Source organism: Theropithecus gelada, chromosome 15, assembly GCF_003255815.1.
Source record: "Theropithecus gelada isolate Dixy chromosome 15, Tgel_1.0, whole genome shotgun sequence".
Taxonomy (NCBI): domain Eukaryota; kingdom Metazoa; phylum Chordata; class Mammalia; order Primates; family Cercopithecidae; genus Theropithecus; species Theropithecus gelada.
Genome location: NC_037683.1, coordinates 1,988,461 through 2,009,321, shown reverse-complemented (window position 1 = coordinate 2,009,321; position 20,861 = coordinate 1,988,461).

The window sequence follows — 20,861 nt, the reverse complement described above, 5'->3', positions numbered from 1 at the left end:
GCACAGAGGGCTGGTGGGGGGCAGGCCTCGGACATAGCAAGGTCACCAGTGCACTGCCGGGGCGATCGCAAAGGGGGACAAAGGGGTGGGTGGGGCCATCGCAGAGCCCTCCTCAGGAGCACCAGGCCCTCCCCGCATTGCATCTTCATCTCCCTAGACTTTCGTTCTGTGGGGCAGGGGACTGTGAGGGCCAAGGCCACCTGGCTAAGGGAACCGGAGCTGTTTAGTGAACGCCCAAGGAGGGGGAAGCTCCATCAACGGGAACACCTGCCCTCCTGTCCATGGCCCTGGGCTGCCCCAGTGACCACAGTGGGGCGTCACCCAGGGAGGCCTTGCGAGTGCAGTCTTTTGATCAGAGAGCAGCCAGCACTGCAATCAGGCAGCCCCAGGGCGAGCCCCGGACCACCTGAGAACATAAGTCAGGCCTCAGGCTCCTCCTCTGCAGTGTGGGCGTAACGAGTGAAGCCACCTCCAGAGGCAACGAGAACAGTGACAGCTGGTACATGTGGCCATGTGGCAAGGGAGGCTTCAGGCTGAGCAATCTTCACGGTGGCCGCTGAAGCCTGAACGATGCAGGCCCGGGGGCGATGCGGGACAGGGGGGAAAGCACTCTGTATTCACTCCGCCCCTCAGTGCCACTGGCCTCTCTAGGGAGCCCCACCAGCCACACTTTCCTGGGCAGGCAGCCCCACAAGTGCTTCTAACCTCTTCCTATCTCAACCTGTCTGTCCTGAGGTTTGCTTTCCCTGGCCCCAACTGCAGGGCCCCCCAGTCCAGCAGACCCTTGGTAGCATAGTCTCCCTGCTTCCGAGGATGGACACTGGGTGGGGGCCTTCTGAACTCGGCACCCAGAGCTGGTCAGGGAGCTCTGAGGTGGCATCGCAGGGCATGCAACCCCCCACTCACTCTTCAGCCAGCGGCTACTAGATCCACCACCAGGGCTCCCTGACACGGTGAGTGCGTCCCCTCCCGCCCCACCTACAAATTGGGGACTTGGCTCTCGGGGAGGCCCCGGCCAAGTGTAAGGTTCGGAAAGAGAAAAATGTAATTGGTGCAAAAACCTCTGTCATCCCCACGCTCAGGCAGTGCTGGCTTCCAAACGCTTAAAAACCTGCCCCAGATGAACGAAGTTGCGACTAAAACAACCCCAGCCAGTTACGACTTTTAATTTCTCCAGAAGAGCCGCTGCGTCACCTCCGGTAGGAGACGGAGCCGGCCACTCTTCTTGCGGTGAAGGGGTCCGAGGCCAGGGTGGGGGACCACCAGGGCCCATCTTCTTTGCTTTCCGTCCTTGTCCAGTGGCTGAGCTCCAGCCTCGGACAGTCTCTGCCGGATGTAGGGGACGCGTCCGGCGCCGCGATGGCCCACACGCTGTTTCCAGGGTGCTTACCTGGGAGCGGCTCCTTCACCTCCCGCGACCTGCGCTGAGTTGTGGGGAGGCGCCCCTCCGCCTCCTCGGCCTGGGGATTGAGACAGGGGAGTGGACATGCCACAGGGCCCTGCAGGGAAGGCACCAAGGGCCAGGGATAGACCAGGATGGATGGGGACAGATGGGGACAGACTGGGGTGGATGGGGACAGATGGGGGTGGACAGGGACAGACAGGGACGGGCAGGGACAGACAGGGACCCACTGCAGGAACCAAGGACCGGCCACAGGAACCAAGGGGCCCCAACCAAGATCAAGTCTCAGATTGGCAGAATGTTGGGAGGAGGGCCCTGAAACAGGTGGGGCTGGGGAAATGGCTTTCAGGGAGTGCGTACGGGAGAGGCTGGCTCCAGCCGCTGTCCGTCAGGGGGGCTCGCGGGCTGCAGGCCCGGCTGAGGGGCCCGAGGCTGCTCCCCAGGTTCTGAAAGACACAGTCCCAGGAGTCACCAGCGGCAACCACAGACTGAGGCCAGGAAGGGAAGGAACGAGGCAGGGGCAGAATGGAGCTGCGGGGGGGGGGGGGTGGGGGAAACACGGTGGAGACTGATGTGCGTGGGGAGTGGGGAGCGTGTCGCCGCATACTGCCCTGTTCTTGGCAGGATGGACGGCAAACAAGCTAACTTCGAGGGAGACAGGGACAGCCTGGGGCCACATCCGGCTCTCTGCCCTGCCATGATCCCTGCCTGGAGGCCCGAGGGTCTGCTCAGCCCGAGCCTGGGAAAGGCGGCCTCTGAGGCAAGCGCAGGGCAGGCCCTGCCGAATCCTCCTTCTGCCCTGGCCAGGGGCTCTCTGTGGGCCTGTGTTTCTGGGACCTGCCTGGCAACAGTCTGAGGCCTGCACGTGGCCCAGGGGCTCTGAGCAGCTGCCCATGAGGAGCCCTTCGCAGACAGAACCTGTCTGGGTGGTTTCCCGGCCAGCGCATCCCTCGCTCTGTATCTTGGGAATGCTGGCTGCCTGTGCATGGGGTGGCCTGCCTGCTGGCAAGCCCACTGTGTGCCCTGCTGCATTGAGACGCAGACACGGGGAGGCCGGGGTGGCCCGGTCACAGGTAGGGCACAGCAGGCCTGCCTGACCCTGAGCCTGACGCCACCCCACACTGCCCAGGGCCCACTGAATGAGTCCGTCTGTCCCTGGGCAGTCACCGCTGCTGCTCGTTACCTTGGCTGACGTGGCTGCCGCTCTCCACCAGTGGGCCCCGGGGGTCATGTGTGTCCTCGCCCCACGCTGGCCTCGGAGGCTGCTGGTGACCATCTGCGTCGGAGGTTGTCTGGGGCGGCATCACATCCTGCTGCTCCACGGGAGGGCTGCACGGCCATGCAGAGTGGAGGTGACCGCCCGCCCGGCTGCCCCTTCCCAGGTGTCCAGCCCTGGCCACAACCTCCACCAGCACCCTCTCTCTGGGAACAACCTCATGTCACATCCAGGGGTGGCTGCGGTCAGTGGCCAAGCAGAAGACGGGATTGTGACCCCCTCACCCAGGTAAGGTGGGTGGGAGAGACCTGTGTTCTCCTCAGGGTGTGGCCCCTTCAGACTTCTGCCTGGAGATGGACTGTGCCTCCCAGGTGCACATGCTGGGCCCCCGAGAAGCACGGTGCCACCCCAGGCCTGCGCTGACCTCCAGGCACCCCCCGTGTGACTCTGCCTGGGTCACACTGCTGGGGTGGCAAGAAAACTCCTGCTCTCTCAGGAGCCTGCCCGGCGACACGTCGTCCGACTCCCTTTCTCCCCCAGGCACCTGCCACATCTGGGCACAGCTGGTTGCTCCCGCCCAAGGGTGCCCCTGAGCATTTCCCCCTGGATTCACAGATGGCCAGGGGTGAGCAGGAGGTGCTGGTTCAGAGGAGGGTGGCCCTAAGGGCCTGGAATCCACGTATCCCAAGGTAGATGGCTGAGGGGCTGGAGCCCGCACTCTCGCTGGAGCAGGACTGGGAAGGCACCTTGACACCGGTGTGTGCCCCACACAGGCTCTAGAGGGAGACAGGGCAGTGCCCCCAAGGCTTGGCACTGCCCCCAAAGCAGAGCAAGGTACTGTACTCTCAGAGCTGCCCCAGAAACAGAACATGGCTGAATAAAAATGGGACCAGGAACCCCCATGTCCTAAAGGATTCATTCCCCTCCCCTACACCCTCCTCGGCACGCAGGTCTCAGGCCAGGACCCCGCGGCAGCTCCATCTGCTCCATCCAGCTTCTTCCTCGCTCCCCTGGGGTGCAGATAGACACACCCCAACCCCAAGGCACCCAGCTCACAACTGAGCTTCTCTCAAATGGACCAATGAAGGAGGGAAGCGCGTCTGCTCCTTTGTGGCAGGACCCCCAGCAAAACACCACAGGTGAGCTTCTCGGGGGTGGGGTCCCAGGGAGCCAAAGTTTTCTCTGTGAATACCTCACTTTTCTCTATTTTCTAGCTGTGGACAGGGCTACACATCGCTGGTGTGACAAGCCGAACATAGGGTGTACCCAGCCGCCAGGAGGGTGGGTTGACCCCCACGCTGGGGTCCAGGTCTGCAACCGTACGTCTACCAGCCCCTCCTCTCCAGCCCTATAAGCAAACCCTGGGGGACCAAGTGGCGGTAGTAGGCCTGGAAGCCTCTTCAGAGATTCCTGGGACTGGCAACTGGCAGCAATGTGAATGACAGATCAGTCTGTGCCCAGGTTTATTTGAAAGCTTGAGGAGGAGCCACGGAGCCAATGGCCGAGGCTGAGTGGTCAGCAGCTCCCCTCGCTGCAGAGGCCCCTCTGGGCTGGGAAAGAGCTGCAGGACGCTCCCCCAGGCAGGCAGGGGCCTCCAAAGGCTGCTCCCCTGGGTCTGTACTGCCCTGCCGCTTGCTGCTTCAAGGGGGTCTGTGATAGAGTCTTGAGGGCTGCTGGCCCTGGGGGCCTGAGCTCAAAGGAGAGGAGGCCTCCTCGGCCCTCCAGGGCCATTTTGAGCCCCGAAAGAAGAGCTGTTCCCAGCATCAGGAAGCCGGGAGACTCTTGAAGGGAAAAGCAGCTGCTCCTCCCACGGCCAGGCTCTCGGCCAGGTGACCCTGGTCATCACACCTCCTCCCCTGCTCCATGGGGACAGTCCAGGCAGAGCCCTGGTGCCCTCTAATGAGGCGCTTTTGCTGCAAACCAAGGCCAACGGCCATATGGCCAGGCCTCAGAGAAGGTTGAGCTGCCACCGGTGGGCAGAACAGCCCCCAGCCACCTTGGGAGGGGGTGCCCAGGGCTACACGTGACACCCCTGGCCCCTGAGCCAGGCCTGTCCACCGGCTGTGCCCCACCACGTCCTGCAGCAGCTGTGGAGGGGGAGAGCACCCCGTCCCTATTTCCCAGGTGAGGAAACAGGCTAAGAGGAGACCTTCCCCGTGGCCACACTCCAGCCAGCCACAGAGCCAGGAAGGTGCAGCCAGCTCCTGGGGCTCCTCCCATGGGGCCCCGGCAGCTCTGGCTTCTGCCCAGACCCACTGGGCCAGCAGGCCTCCCTCAGTGCCCTCAAAGCCCACCCCCTTCCGTCCTCCCAGGCACAGGTGGGGATGGGGCTGAGTGAGTCGGCCGCCCAGTGCAGGAAAGGCTTCTCAGGAGAACATCAGCATCCAGACCCCGACTCCCAACCCCCAAGACCAACCAACTCACCGTTTGGCCTTCGAGCTTGCGGGGCTGCTCTGGGGGCGACGGCTGGTGGGGCTGCTGGGCCTGCGCAGGGTCAGGGGACACAGGGAGGCCTCTGGCTGCTGGCTTGTCTCTGAGCCACCCTCCCAGGTGGCCTTGACTCTGGGGCTGGAGCCCTGTGAGAAACGGTGCAGGAGAGCCTGGCGTGGCTGTCTCTGCCCATTTAATCCTCAGAAAAGCCGGTGCTGGGTGTCATGTGGCTGTGGCTGTGGCTGTGGCAGGGCTGGTGCAGTGCTGGGGCTGCTTGCTCCCCGCTGGGTGCCAGGCTGAAACAGGACCTCTCATTTGAGCAGGGGTCCTGTACCTCCGCTGAGAGGTATGGATGGGAGGCCCAGAATGACGAGTCTTTGCCCAAGGCCGGCCAGAGACCCCCATGCCCAGCTCTGGAATCAGGTTGCTCCTGTCTCCTCTCCTGCAGTCCAGCCTGGAGCAGGTGCTTCAGAGAGCTCAGATCATTCAATCCTCATCCCCACCTTCCGGGTGAGCCCGCTGCCCTCCCTGCCTTACAGAGGAGACGCGCAGGTGAGGAAGGCACACAGCTTGCCTGGGGATAGTCCCCCACCCCTCGTCCACACAGCTTCCTCACTCTGCTGGTGGACACGGGGAGCCGGAGCCTCCCTCCAAGGACGCAGCTTCTGCTTGGGGTCCCCGAGGGGCTGGCCTCCCCCAGGAACTTCCAGCCACACTCTCCTTCCTGCCTGGGTCCCATGAGATCCCCAGTCCTGCTTACTCCCCAACCCCATCCACTGCTGCCCCCACCTGAAGTCTGGCTCTGCTCTAGGACCTGGCCAGGACCACCCCATCCAGGAAGCCTCCTCAGCCCCCCAGCAGCGGCCCCTCCCTCCCTCCATCTGCCCCACCCCCAACCCCACCCCCCAGCAAGTCTTCCTGCAGCCACAGGCATTTTTACAAGGGACTTGCACGATCCCAGGGTACAGCATTTCTGGGGCTGAGCCCCAGCCCAGGCGAGAGCGCCCACCTGCGGCATCTTGGCCCGGACCTGCAGCTCATGCACTGGGACGACGTCCGCGGGCCCCGTCATGGGGAGGACTTCCGTGGGCCCTGGGATGGGGACGGCGTCTGCGGGCCCCGGGATGGGGAGTGCGTCCCTGGGCCCTGGGATGGGGAGGGCTCCTGCAGGCCCCGGCACGGAGACGACGTCCCTCTGATGTTGCAGAAACAGCTTCCTGTCTCGGTGCCTGAGCAGCTGCGTGTGGCGCAGGTATTGGATTTCCCTCTGAGCAGGCGAAAGAAGCAGATGTCAGCGTAACCCCGGAGCCAGCAGAGGAAAAGGCCAACAAATGGCCGGGCGCGGTGGCTCAAGCCTGTAATCCCAGCACTTTGGGAGGCCAAGACGGGCGGATCACGAGGTCAGGAGATCAAGACCATCCTGGCTAACACGGTGAAACCCCGTCTCTACCAAAAAAAAAAAAATACAAAAAACTAGCTGGGTGAGGTGGCGGGCGCCTGTAGTCCCAGCTACTCGGGAGGCTGAGGCAGGAGAATGGCATGAACCCAGGAGGCAGAGCTTGCAGTGAGCTGAGATCCGGCCACTGCACTCCAGCCTGGGTGACAGAGCGAGACTCCATCTCAAAAAAAAAGAAAAAAAAAGGCCAACGAAAGGGAAGGGGTGTCTGGGCGGACGCCCTGGCCCTCACACTGGGGGGCCTCCCTTTCCCTCCAGTTGGCCTTTGCCTGCCCCTCCTGCCGGGCCTAGGATACCCCCATGGCCTTGGGCTTCCCTGGGCTCGGTGGAGGAGGCAGCCGCAGGCGGCAGGAGACAGGAGGGAGACAGGCATTCATTCCCCGGGGCCGAGCGGGGCTGGCACAGGTTGACTGGGCCTCGCCCTCCCTCTCTCCAGGCTCCAAGCACTGCCCCCACCCCATCCCTCCTTTACGACTGTTCTCTCTGTTCCCCATAGTGTCCCCGGTGGATGGACCCTCGGAACCACCCTGTATGGAGGGAAGGCACGGGCCGTTGCCCACCCGCCCTGGGAGAAGGCAGCTTCATCAGGGAGACGGGAAACTGAGGCTCTACCAAGCGGGTGTCTGGTCCATGGCCCCGCTGGGGGGTCCCAGACCCCACGTCCACCAGGGCGTCTCTGTCTATGACATGCAGCCTGCCTGTGGCTGGGCGTCCTGGCCCTGGCCAGCTCCAGCTCCTCCCGCATGGGCTCCCTGGGCAGGGCCTGTTCTATCAGGCCCCCTCGATGACAAGCAGACCCCTTCTAAGCCCCTTTTGTTTCCCTGTATTGTTCTCTGTGGGGCCTGCCGTTTCCTTTTCTCCATATCCAAGAGGACTCGCGCATGGGTCTGCAGCCTGGGTCTCCGCCCCCAGCTCCCTCGCCTGGAATGTCCCATGCCTGACACCCCAAGTCCCAGTATGTACAGCGCATCCAGGGCAGGGGTGGGGATCTCAGGCTTTCCAGTCAACATAAGGTCCTGCACTGACCCCATTTCCCAGCAGAGGGTCCTGGGTGAAGTAAGTCCCCCACCCCAGCTCAGCTTCTTTTTTCTTTTTTCTTTTTTTTTTTTTGAAACAAGGTCTCACTCTGTTGCCCAGGCTGGAGTGCACTGGTGGTGCAATCTCAGCTCACTGCAGCCTCGACCTCCCGAGCTCAAGCAATCCTCCCACCTCAGCCCACCAAACAGCTGGGACTACAAGCATTGGCCACCTGTAGTGGCAGATTTAGTTTTTGTAGAGATGGGAGTCTTACTATGTTGCCTAGGCCTCTCTCACATTCCTGGGCTCAAGTGATCCTCCCACCTTGGCCTCCCAAAGTGCTGGAATTACAGGCGTGAACCGCCTCACCCAGTCAGGTTCCTTTATCTGTACCAAGGGTGTTAGCGCCAGCCCCTGCCCCACAGCATGGGGACACTGATGTGAGGATGCAGGCACAGTGGCCTCGAGCTATGAGGGGCCCTTGAGCCTGTGACCCGGGCGGGGGCCGGCAAGGGTCCTTGTTCTGGCTATCAGGCTTGCTCCTCAGTCTCACTCTCTGCTGCAGGCAAAGCCCTGACTCTGGCAGCTGTTCCCCTCTCCATGTGTGCACCCAGCACCGACTCTCCCTGGGGGTCGGCTTCCTCCAGGCCCTGGTGACAACCATGGCAGGAAGGCAAGAGCAGCCACAGATGGAGACCCCTCCCTGGCAGGCGCGGCCGGGGATTCACCTGCACCACCCTCACGGCCCCCACGCATGCGCACATCAGGCTTCTCCTCATTTTCCAGATGAGGGAACTGGGCTCGGAGCAGTTGGGTAAGTCCTCTGAGGTCGTACATGGCACACATCCACCCGGGTAAGTGCTGGCTGCACTAAACTCTCCCAAACCCCTGCTTACAGATACTAACTATTCTTCTCCGGTTCCAAGGAGGAAACCGAGGCACCAAGAGACAGAGCCACTTGCCCGAGGTGACATCCAGCAAAAGGCTGAGCCTGGCCTGGAGCCAGGGCCACAGGGCCACCCTCCACCCTGGCCGTGATGCCCCTCGGGCCATGGGCACTCCTTCTGTACTGCAGGGTCCTGTATGGCTCTGGAGGGTGGCAAGGGCTTGGGAATTCTTTAGCTCTGGTGCTGGGGAATGTTCAGATTCCAGGCAAGAAGACGACGGGACCACCTCTGTGTGCCGCCCACCTCGACCCACCAGGCCTGTGCTGGCCCCACCTGCTCCTTCTCGAATCTTCTGAGGGCTTGCTGCTGCTTCTCCACCAGCACGGCCAGCACAGCTCTGTCCCTCTTGCTGTCCAGGCACCTGGGGGGAGATGGCAACATCACCGCCAATCTTGACAGCCCGTGCAAGTGGATATAGAAAGTCACAGACACAGCCAGCCCTGGTCGGCCACATCAACCTGGAATGCCCTCCCAAGGTGCGGACACCGGGGAGGAGGCAGCCATGCATGGACAGGCTCGGCAGCCTTGGGGTGGCCAGATGGCCCCAGCCCTGGCTGTCACTCTTCCACCCCTCACAGCCACTTTTGGACTTTTGGTCTAAAGCAACAAAGGCTGGCAGAGAGCAGCTGCTGCCACCCTGAAGACCCAGCCCAGGCCAGTGGGTCCTTTCGGGAGGGAGGTGGGGGTCACCCACATCCACCCCCGCTCCCATCATGGGATAAACACCCTCAGCCTGGCCCGCTCAGACACTGGGTGAGGATGTTAACTGGAATCACCTTTCTGGAGACCAGTGTGGCATTATCAAGCGGCTTCCAAATGCATTCTCACTGACACGGTCATTCCACTTCTAAGGTTTTACCTTAAGGAAATGACCTCTCTATCTTCATTAATAATGGCAAAAAGTTGGGACAACCTAGAGGCCGGGAGATCCGGGACAGGCGAAGGGAGTTACAGCCCTGTCTCTGCGCCGGTGCGCCCTGTGTGTTACAGCGGTTACGTAGACACACAGAAAGGTTTTCCTGACATTTAAATTGAAAATGCAAGTTACAAAACAGCACATGCCGCCCATTTGCAACGTGGCAATAGCCATGTGTGTTTCTCCCCAGAACAGAGTATCCGCACTGGGCGCGGTGGCTCACGCCTGTAATCCCGGCTCTTTGAGAGGCGGAGGCGGGAGGATCACCTGAAGTCGGGAGTTCGAGACCAGCCTGATAAACATGGAGAAACCCCGTCTCTACTAAAAATACAAAATTAGCCGGGCGTGGTGGTGCATGCCTGTAATCCTAGCTACTTGGAAGCCTGAGGCAGGAGAATCGCTTGAAGGAGGCGGAGGTTGCAGTGAGCCTAGATCGTGCCATGCGCCACTACACTCCAACCTGGGCAACAAGAGCGAAACTCGGTCTCAAAAACACAAAACAAAACAAAAAAACAAGGTATGCGCAATGATGATTTCAGAGGTCATCTTTGGGACGATGGGGGTATTTTTTTTATTTGTGTATTGAGTCCTTTACTGTCTTAGCTAAGTTTCAGCAAACACCTATTACTATTTGGACCAGTACCTTGTTTCTCAAAACGCTGTCGGGCCACGGGAGGGACCCGGACAGGGCGGGGCGGGGCCACGGCGGGGCAGGGGCGCATGCGCTCACCCTCGCCGATGCTCCAGCCAGGCCAGCTCCGCGAGCGTTTTCTCCTGGAGCGCCATCTCTCGCAGGTGCAGCAGCGCGGCCTGGTGCTGTGCTCGCAGCTCCTCCTCCCGCAGGCTCCGCTCCAGCATCTGCGGCTTGAAGCGGCCCAAGGCTCCTAAAGCTCTGGGTTCGGCGCTTCCGGGCCTCGCGGGGTTCCACTAGGGCGGGCCGCATCACCGCCTAGCTTCTAGACCGCTCCAGGCATCGGCCACCGCCTCCGAGAAGCCCTCTAGGACTGCCCGCCCCGCTCATCTCCCATGCCACCCCCGCTTCCCCGACTGTGAGCTGGCGGGGCAGGCTGGATCTTCATCATCTCGGCCTCACGACCAGCCCTGATCCGGAAAGCCCAGGCCACCTGCCCTAAAATATACAACCTGGGCGGGGGCTAACCGTGCCCAAAGCAGCCTGTTGAAATGCCTGCCCCGCTCTGTCACCCAGGGCGGGAGGAACCGGCTTGAGTAGCTGTCAGCTGGAAGACTGCGTGACGCGATGGCCGGAAGAACCTCCCGACCCAGAACCTGCCTTGGCCCTTCTTAGTGGAGGGACAGTTGAGTCCGGGGCCCACTACCAGGGCCGTGCTGGGCCCTGAAGTTGTGCCCCTCCCCCAGGGGACCTCTCCACCTACCTGGTGGGCAGGGTTGTCTGGAGGGAAGAGCTTGGCCAGGGGCAGCTGGGAGAGGGCTCCGTCAGGGCCCCCCACCTCTGAGGAAGGAAGCACCATGGTTGGGTCATGTAGGGGGTCTAAGTGCCCCGTGTCAGGGGCCATTTCTACCGGAGGGCCTCATAAAAGTAGGAGGTCTAGGGCAGTTTAGTGCCCCCGCCCCATCCCGGACACACAAGGCTTCACGAAGAATCCACAAGACCACGCGGGAAGGGACCAGCAGTCTCCTGATGTGAAGTTCTAGTGTGTGACCCCACTGATTGTGGGAAAGACCAGATCAAAGGTAGAGGGAGCTCAGGGAGACAGCCCAGCTGCTCCGCTTCTACAGGAGGGGAGACTGAGGCCCACAGAGGGAGAAGGGCTGTTCTAGGTCCAGCACCAAGGAGCTGGCAGGTGACAGCAGAGCCCTGATCCCCACCTGAAGTAGCTGACCTGCTGCCCACCGCTGCTGGCCATGCTTCTGTTTCTGAGTGATGGAAAAAGGAGCCTATACTTAAAAGTCCTTAAGGGCTTTCCCTCCCCACAAAGAGAGCAGAAAGGACTGGATTTTGGCTTTACCATCCCATCTGCAACAACTAAAAAAATCACATAAATATACACACACATATGTGTTTATATAGAGATATGTGTGTGTATATACATATATATATATATATTTTTTTCACACACACATATGAAAGAACAGTTTTCCAGGCACTGGACATGAGGCAACACAGCACAGTGATCCCTGAGAGACAGAAAACAAAGGAGGTGAGACTTGTAATGCTCACCATTCACTGCCTGAGACAGTTGCCAGGCTACGGTGAGGGAGGGGAAGCTGGCTGAGCTGGAGGAATGCCTGGGTAGAGGAGACAGCAGAGTCTGGGGGGACCAAGGCAACTGGAGTTTGTGGGGGCAGAGTGTCAGAGAGGAGAGAGTTGCACAGAGAGAGGACCTCTGATATGTATGAAGCGTCCTCTTGGAGTATTCAGTAGAGAACTGATGGATGAATGCATGTCAAGAAGCTACCAGATGCTGGGACAGAAGCATTCCAGGGGACTGGAAGCCTGGGAATGACACCTGTTTCCAGTAGCCAGGCTGGAGGACCTCAGCACTCCCAGGTCACTGGGCAGGCTGTATACACAGAACTTTCTTTTTTTTTTTTTTTTTTTTTTGAGACGGAGTCTTGCTCTGTCGCCCAGGCTGGAGTGCAGTGGCCGGATCTCAGCTCACTGCAAGCTCCGCCTCCCGGGTCTACGCCATTCTCCTGCCTCAGCCTCCCCAGTAGCTGGGACTACAGGCGCCTGCCACCTTGCCCAGCTAGTTTTTTGTATTTTTTTAGTAGAGACGGGGTTTCACCGTGTTAGCCAGGCTAGTCTCGATCTCCTGACCTCGTGATCCGCCCGTCTTGGCCTCCCAAAGTGCTGGGATTACAGGCTTGAGCCACCGCGCCCGGCCAACTTTCTTGCCCTGACTGTTGGAAATGATTAGCCCCAGGCTGGGCATTGACGCTCAGCTATTAATGCACAATTTTTTTTTTTTTTTTGAGACGGAGTCTTGCTCTGTCGCCCAGGCTGGAGTGCAGTGGCCGGATCTCAGCTCACTGCAAGCTCCGCCTCCCGGGTTCACGCCATTCTCCTGCCTTCCTGCCTCAGCCTCCCGAGTAGCTGGGACTACAGGCGCTCGCCACCTCGCCCGGCTAGTTTTTTGTATTTTTTAGTAGAGACGGGGTTTCACCGTGTTAGCCAGGATGGTCTCGATCTCCTGACCTCGTGATCCGCCCGCCTCGGCCTCCCAAAGTGCTGGGATTACAGGCGTGAGCCACCACGCCCGGCCTTAACGCACTATTAAGGCAAAGTCTGAAAGGATCAAATTACTTCCAAATAACTGCAGTCCAGAAGAAAGCTTAAGAATGTTTATAGGGGCCTGTGTGGTGGCTCACACCTGTAATCCCAGCACTTTGGGGGGCTAAGGTGGGCGGATCACGAGGTCAGGAGATGGAGACCATCCTGGCCAACATGGTGAAACCCCATCTCTACTAAAATACAAAAAATTAGCTGGGCGTGGTGGCATGCGCCTGTATTCCCAGCTACTCGGGAGGCTGAGGCAGGAGAATGGCGTGAACCCGGGAGACGGAGCTTGCAGTGAGCTGAGATCCGGCCACTGCACTCCAGCCCGGGCGACAGAGCGAGACTCCGTCTCAAAAAAAAAAAAGAGAAAAAAATTAGCTTGGGGTGGTGGTGCATGCCTGTGGTCCCAGCAACTTGGGAGGCTGAGGAAGGAGGATTGCTTGAGCCCAGAAGGCAGAGGTTGCAGTGAGCCGAGATCTCACCACTGCACTCCAGCGTGGGTGACACAGTGAGACCCCCATCTCAAAAAACAAACAAAACATTTAAAATAAAATTCATGACAACAACAACCTAATGACCAGGAAAGAAGAACTGGCCTTGTACTATAAGTGAAGTGGTCGACTGTGTATACTATCATAAATCCTAAAGCAGCCACTAAAACTATAGAGTTATAGCTCCTGAGCCAACAATGGAGATAAAATGGAATCATAAAAAACATTGCTTAATCCAAAGGGAGGCAGAAAGTAAGTGGAAGAAGAAAATAAAGGGACAGATAGAACAAAAGAAGAATAACCAGGTGAAAACCTAACCGCATCTGTCATCACGTTCAATGTGAATAGTGTAAGCACCCCAATTAAAAGGCAGGGATTACCAGACTGATTTTTTTAAAGCAAGATCCAACTCTATGCTGCCTGTAAGAAACACACTTGAAACACAAAGATGCAAATAAATGGAAAGTAAAAGGATGACAATGGAGATACCGCGAAACACCAGTTGAAGGAGAGCTGGAGTGGCTGTATTAATATCAGACAAAGTAGTCTTTGAAGTGAAGGATACCGCTGTGGGTAAGAGGATTATTGCATAATGACAGAGGGGTCAGTTCATCAAAAGTGCATAATAATCCTGAGTGTTTATGGGCCTGATGTCAGAGCTTCAGAATACATGAAGTGAAACCTGTTAGAACTGCAAGGAGAACTCGGCAAATCGCAATGTGATATTTCAACACCCATCTCTTACTCATCGATAGGAATGTTAGGCAGAAAATCCACCAAGATGCAGTAGATTTGAAGAGCACGATCCACCAACTTGATCTAAGTGATACTGCAGAACGCTCCCCCCAGCAACAACAAAACAGACATTGTTTTCAAGGAGCACCCACTGATGTAGACCACATTCCAGCTAAAACCCGAGTCTGGACATTATGAGGTTCACACGAATGTGTTTTGTGAACACAATGAAGTTAAACTAGGAATACGCAGCAGGTGTCAAGCCTGGAGATGGGGTGACTGTGGCCAGCTGGGAAGTCACCACATCTGCCATGATCACACTGAGGGCTAAAATCACCTTGTGGTGGTCTCGCCGCGCCATCCCTACAACCTGCACGCAGACCCTTCCTTATTTGCTGACACACATCACACGGGAGGGGAGTCTGGACCAGCTTTCTGCGCAGCCCGCGCTGGGGAGGCTGTGCAGAGACCTTTCCCACCAGGGAAAGCCACTCAAAGGAATAGAAGTGGGCGTATCAGCAGGCCTGGAACCAGGGAAGGGTTCCTGTTCCCGAAGACACCGAGACAGGTTGTACCCAGGCTTCCAGGAGATGGCAGCCACCTGGAGGCCAGCCTGGGGGTCACGTCAGCTCAGAGGAACCGAGACCGTCTGTCCCAGAGCAAGGCCAACAGCGGCCTGTGCTCAGTTGCCTGGCGGAAGCCCCGGAGGACCGAGCTGCCACACTCACCCTTCCTGGGCTGTGGACCTCCCTTCCTGTCAGGCTGGTCCCCCAGCTCTAGGGAAGCTTTCCTGCTGAGATCCCGACACAGCTCCCCCGGGCTGGGTGGGTGGAGACAGTGTCCACCAGCTGTCTAACCCAGTTCCCTGGGCTCAAGGGATGCCAGGGGCTAGGGCTGCCCAAGGGTCAGTCACGCGAGTGCTGGAGTCAGACAGACCTGACGGCAGATCCCAGCCCCACTCTGCATGGCCTTGGGCAGCCACTGTAGCCCTCTGGGCCTCCCTGCCGTGTACCTGCCTCGGTTCCCCCCTTTTGGGTTCACACTGGCTGAGGGCTCTGCCTGCCTTCAGGCCTGGGTGGAGTTTTGAAGACACTGTCACCTGCAGAGGCTGGCTTGGCCACCACACTCTCTGGTCTGTCCTCGGGACCCTGGGAGGACGTGGCAGCATCTGTGTCCAGAGGCGGGTGTGACCTACAGGTGAGGACACGCCCAGGAGACTTGGCACCAGCGCCCGCAGTGCCCGTCCCACTACCTGTGCCCAGAGACTCCCCAATCTGCATTTCCACGTTGGGAGGGGGTGTCCAGCCCCAGCCCCTGGCCTCACCTGGGTGTGGCCGTCCCTGTGCTCTGAGAGGCTGTGGTCGGCTCTTGGTCCTTGCAAATCGGAGGCTGCTCCAGCTTCAACGCCTCCTCTGGCCCGGCCTGGGTCGAGTGTCTCTCCATCAGCTGCTGTTAGGAGTGGGAGGCGTGGTGTGGAGAACGCAGGAGGCGGCTCCACAACTGTGGGCATTGGGTCAGGACGGTCAGGCCAAGCCCGGTCCCAAGGAGGAGCCTGAAGCTGGGCAAGTCTCCAACCTCAGGGGCCTCTCTGTCCATCTTGCCAGCGGGGCTGACGGTCCCCTCCTGCCTCCCGGAGAGGCCACTGCAAGGAAGCAGGGGTGGCTGGTGCCCAGCCAGGGCTGGAGGGTGTGGGAGCTGGGGGGCCCGCTGCACGGAGATGGGTGGGAAGGAAACCCCAGCTCCGGTCCCGGCTGGGGGTGCTGGGAGGGCAGGCACAGGAGGGGAGCAAAGCCTGTGATGCCGGCAGCAGGGAGAGAACAGGCAGGGATGCAGGGCAGGGTGTCAGTGCTGCTGTGGGTCTGAGGTCGCCTGTATGTGTACTCCCACACGTGCACACACACACACACACACACGCATGCATGCACACACTTCCATCACTCTCCTGGAGATGCCCCCCAACATGTACCGTCGATGTACTTCCCACCATCGGCCCCTGAACCAAACACAGAAGACAGGTCCACCTCCCAGAAGGTTTATCTCTTCCAGCCAGGTCATAGCTGTCAGCCGCCCAGTCGATGCCCTGCCAGGGTCACCGTTCCTAGGCCTGGGTGACATTGTCCCCTCATGGGGCAGGTGCTGAACCACTTCGGACAGCGAGAGCTGCCCATCGGAGGGGACGCTATTGGTGCAGGACGGCCATGCAGAGGCGGCTCAGGAGACGCTAAGCCCCTTCCCTTCTGGCCAGAGACCTGCCTGGGGTGTAAGCACCACACGTGCTTTGGGTCGTAGGCGCCCATGGAGAGCCCAGGGCTCAGGGGCCTACCAAGCCTGGGACACGGACAGGTGGGAGGCCCCAGTGGCCATCTGTGACCCAGATCTGGTTCCCGCTGAGGCACCCCCAGTGCCGGCGTCCCCGGGACACAAGTGGCCGAAACCTGTTTCTGCACAGAGACTTTGCTTTAAAGGGAGCTCCAGCCTCTGGCTCACTTCCTCTTGGCGAGGGGTGCCCACTGTTCCCATGGAAGTCTCCATACTCCTTCCCAGTGTGACTGACCTTCCCACCCAACCTCCTGCAGAGACAGGGGCTCCCCCCGTGGCAAGCGGCCGCTACCTCCAGCTGCCTCCTGAAGAGCAGCCCATCCAGAGTCTGCTGCGTCTCCCAGGCCTCCAGCTCTGCCCGCCGCCGCAGGAGGGCCAATGCCCGCTTCTGCTGGTCCAGCTGCAGGGAGAACCCAAGCTCACGGTTCCTGCTGCCCCCAGCCAGGGAGGGTGGGCCCCTTCCTCGGGGGTGACCCCGAGGAATCCTATGTCTGGGCAGGACCCCTCCCTCCAGCCCACCGACTTTCTCTCCCTGCCAGGGGCTTCCCCATCAGCCCGGGAAGCCCCTCCGTCTGTTCCTGCCACCTGCATGGTCCCCTCCCTCTCACCCTGCCACCCTGTTTCTAAATTCTATAGTCTGTGCATTAGAGCCTCTTCCACTTGGCCTCTGGGAGACAGAGGCTGGTCCCGGCTCACCACCCAGCAGAAAGGGGACCCAGCTGTCGTCGGCCTGGGGCAAACCTTCAGAGAATCCAGAAAGCTGGAGGTCTTCCGCTGGGTGCTGGGAAGGTGTCTCGCACACGGGTCCTCCTGCTGACCTGTGGAACAACGGAGGGGGGCAGCTGAGTGGCCCAGGCCACTCTCCAGGCCTCCCCTCGCCGCTGCCTCGGCGCACCATGGCACAGCGGGTTAACACAGCCTCTGCACCTGCGGGGAAACTGAGGCATGGAGGCCAGGAGTGCAGGCAGCCTGACTCCTGAGCCCAGCTGGCATCAACTCCATCAAGAGCAGCCCCTGCCCTGCATGTCGAGGAAGGGCTGGGAGGGCTGCAGCCCCACGGAAGGACACAGAGACCCGCTGCATCTCCTCGTCCCCGCTAAGGCTGTCTCTGCCTGACCCCGGCCAGGACCAACCCCAGGGTGCATGGCAGGAGTCTGTGGGGAGGGCAGAGGCCCAGGCCCAGCATATGGGCTTTGCCCCCAGACAGACCGGGTCCGTCAAGCATTTGCCATGTGACCTTGAACAAATCACTTGTCAGTCAGACCCCAGTGGGGACACAGAGGTTCCTCCTTCCCTTGTGCGAGGGTCCAAGGAGATGGTTTGGTACAGGCTGGCTGTGCACTCAGCAGGTAGAAGCTGCTGCTGACGGTGTGGACAGGGTGGGAGGGTGATGACAGGGTGGGTGCGAACGGGGTGGGTGGGTGCTGACAGAGTGGGTGGGTGCTGAGGGGGTAAGTGGGTACAGACAGGGTGGGTGGGTGCTCACGGGGGGGTAGGTGCTGAGGTGGTGGGTGGGTGGTGACGGGGTGGGCGAGTGCTGAGGGGATGGGTGGGTGCTGAGGGGGTGGGTGGGTGCTGATGTAAGCACCGGCACAAGTCCTGGGCTCTCCTTGGAATTCTGGGATTGGTCCAGAGCGTGGGCATGAAAACCTCAGCCTCCTCCTTGGATAGTGAAGTCCCCAGTAGCAGCGGAGGGGGCTTCTCTTTCTCCGTGGTGGCCCCGAGTCCCAGCTCTGACTCTGCACGCTCTTGGAGCTCCTGGCCCCACGGAGGCTGCCACCAGGAGGTGCTGTAGGCAATGGGGTCTGCAGATGGTGGGGCCTCGTGACGGCTGGCGATGAGTGCCCTGGTCACTGTCGCCCAGTGTACGGACGGAGCCAAGACCAGGATCCCCACTCCGACTGCCCCAAGACCGGCGGTTCCTCCAGTGGACTGCTCGCCTTCCCGGAACGGAGCAGCTCAGCCGTGAACCACACAGCTCAGCCGGTCCCTGGGCGTTTCCACAGCAGCAGAGGACGCCCCAAAGCACCAGAGGACGCCCCAAAGCACCGAGACCCGGCGAGCAGCCGGAGCACCGGCCACCTGGCGTGCACTGAGCATTCGCGGTCACCGCTGTGGCCCCATCTAACTGGTGATGATGGAAAGTGAAGACACTCTTACACTTCTTGGTTTTGGTTCAGGCATCTGTTCTGAGCTGAAATTCCTTTTTCGCCAAGGGGAGAAACCATCCTTTGCTTTTGTCTCATGGCCCTGAGAGAGGCAGACGCCAGCGAAGGGGCCCCAGCCCCACCAAATGTCCCTCCGGCTCCTGCGAGCCCCACAGTCCCGTGGCCCCCAAGATCTCCCAGTTGTGGCCTGAGGCGGGAGAGTCCTGGTCATCACCGGCCACATCAGCACCCGACAGTTCAGGGGACATGGCGGGACATGAGCTGTTTGTTCCTGAGCTCTGAGCTGTGACCCAGGAGAAAGCGAGCCGTCCCCGAGCTGGGCATGGCCCTGGCCGGACAGAGACTGCAGGAGTCACCCCAATGAGTGCCCTGACTCCTCTAGCAATGGGTGAGGAGCCCCAAAAAGTCTAGCTCCATGTGCCACCCCAAAGTCCCTGGTAGCTGTGAAGATGCAATGGGACAGTTTGACAGATCTTGGCACACGGCAGCTGCCGTCACTGCTGGTGGTGATGATGTTAACTAGCTACATTCTCAGTCATGTGGCTTGGGTCCTGGGGAGTCACAGCCTCAAACCAGAATGAGGCTGACAGGACCCATGCCATCGGTGGGGGCTGCGGAGTTTGAGAGCCAGGGCTCTGCTGTCCAACATGGCAGCTGGCAGCCACACCCGCCGTTTACATTTAAACTTAAATTCACAAAAAATAAAACATAAAATGCCACTCTTCAGTCACACTGGCCACATTTTCCTGGCTTGACAGCCACATGTGACTGGTAGCTACCATATTGGACAACTCAGAATCTGGAACATTTCCCTCATTGCAGAAGGTTTCTAGTGGACAGTGTGGTGTACGTGTTTAAGTCTAGAAAGTTCCAGTGGATGGACCTAGTCTACGTGTTTAAGTCTAGAAGCTTCTATTGGACAGTTCTGGTCTAGGTGTTTAAATCTAGAAGGTTCCATTGGACAACTCAGGTCTGTTTAAGTCTAGAAGGTTCCATTGGACAGAGCTAGTCTACATGTTTCCGTCTAGAAGCTACCATTGGACAGCTCTGGTCTAGGTGTTTAAGTCTAGAAGATTCCACTGCACAGCTCTGGTCTGGGTGTTTGAGTCTAGAAGGTTCCACTGGACAGCTCTGGTGTAGGTGTTTATGTCTAGCAGATTCTCCTGGACAGTGCTGCCTCCAGTCATAAAAGTTAGACCCAATAGAGTCCTGTTGCCTGTCCCCCTGGGGCTACTGCACCTTCCGCCCATAGGATGGTGAATGAGGTATAGGGGTAAAAACTGCCCCTTCAGGCTGCCCTTTCTAAGGAGAAGGCAGAGCCTGACTCTGACCTCAACCCCCTTGGGAGATCCCGGCCAAGAGGCGGCTGTCCTGCGGCCATTGGAACTGTCCATGACTCACATCGGCTAGCCCCTGCCCATCCAGCCTTCAGGAAGTGAGAAGTCAGCAAATCCAGCAGTGGGAGAACAGAGCCCCATCCCAGCCCATCCCTGGGCACCCTGGGAAGCTCGCTGCACCTCCCTGGGCTGCACTTCCTGGGGAGAGGAAAGGTGGTGCTATGGTTTGAACGCTTGTCCCTCCTCATGTTGAAATGCAAGGCAATTCAGCCATGAGGCAGCGATTCAGCCACGAGATGATTCAGTTATGAGGGTTCCGCCCTTGTGAATGGATGAATGCCATCATTGTGGGCGGAGGTTTGTTATAAAAGGGGGAATCCCACCCCCTCTCGCCCCCCTGCCTTCCTCTCTGTGTTCATGCAGCAAGAAGGCCCTCGCCAGACACCGGCATCTTGTTCTTGGACTTCCCAGCCTCCAGAACTGTGAGCCAATACATTTCTGGTCATTATAAATCATCCGGTCTCTGGGATTCTGTTACAACAGCATAAACAACCAAGGCCAGAGGCCTGCAGGGGCCTTTCTGACTCTGAACGCCCCCCAGCACATGAACTGTCTGCCCCTTCCTGTTGAATTCTTCCCTTGGCCTCATGCCTCAGATCCCATCCACTGTGTATCCTCCCTTGCTTGTCTTCTTACTGTCCACTTTCCCTGAAACACAGGCACTGTAAGGGCCAGGGCCGGCTCCCTCAGTGCCAGGCAGGCAGTGATGCTCAGAGGGTGTGTGTGGAAGGAAGGGGGGCAGGTGCATACCAGAGGTGCAGAGGCTCCCACATCCTGGAGACTGGGAGAGTCTCCCAGGGGAGGGGCCAGAGTGGGGAAGACGCAGACCCTTCCTCCCTCAGAGGGCTCCAGGTGTGAGCCCGACAGGCCCTCTCCTCCACACACACACACAAGCATGCACACACACATGCATGTGCACAAACACACAGGACCCTCTCTGCTGGTCCACAGAGAACAGCTTCCCTCAAGCTGCCAGGTGTAGCTCCAGGGCCCTGGGAGGACGCTGTCAGTTGGGGAGGACCCGAGGAGCCCCCCACCAACTGGGAAGCAGCCTCCAGGAGGGCTTCAGCTCAAGGCTTTGAACCCAACCCGTGGCGTCCACATCCCA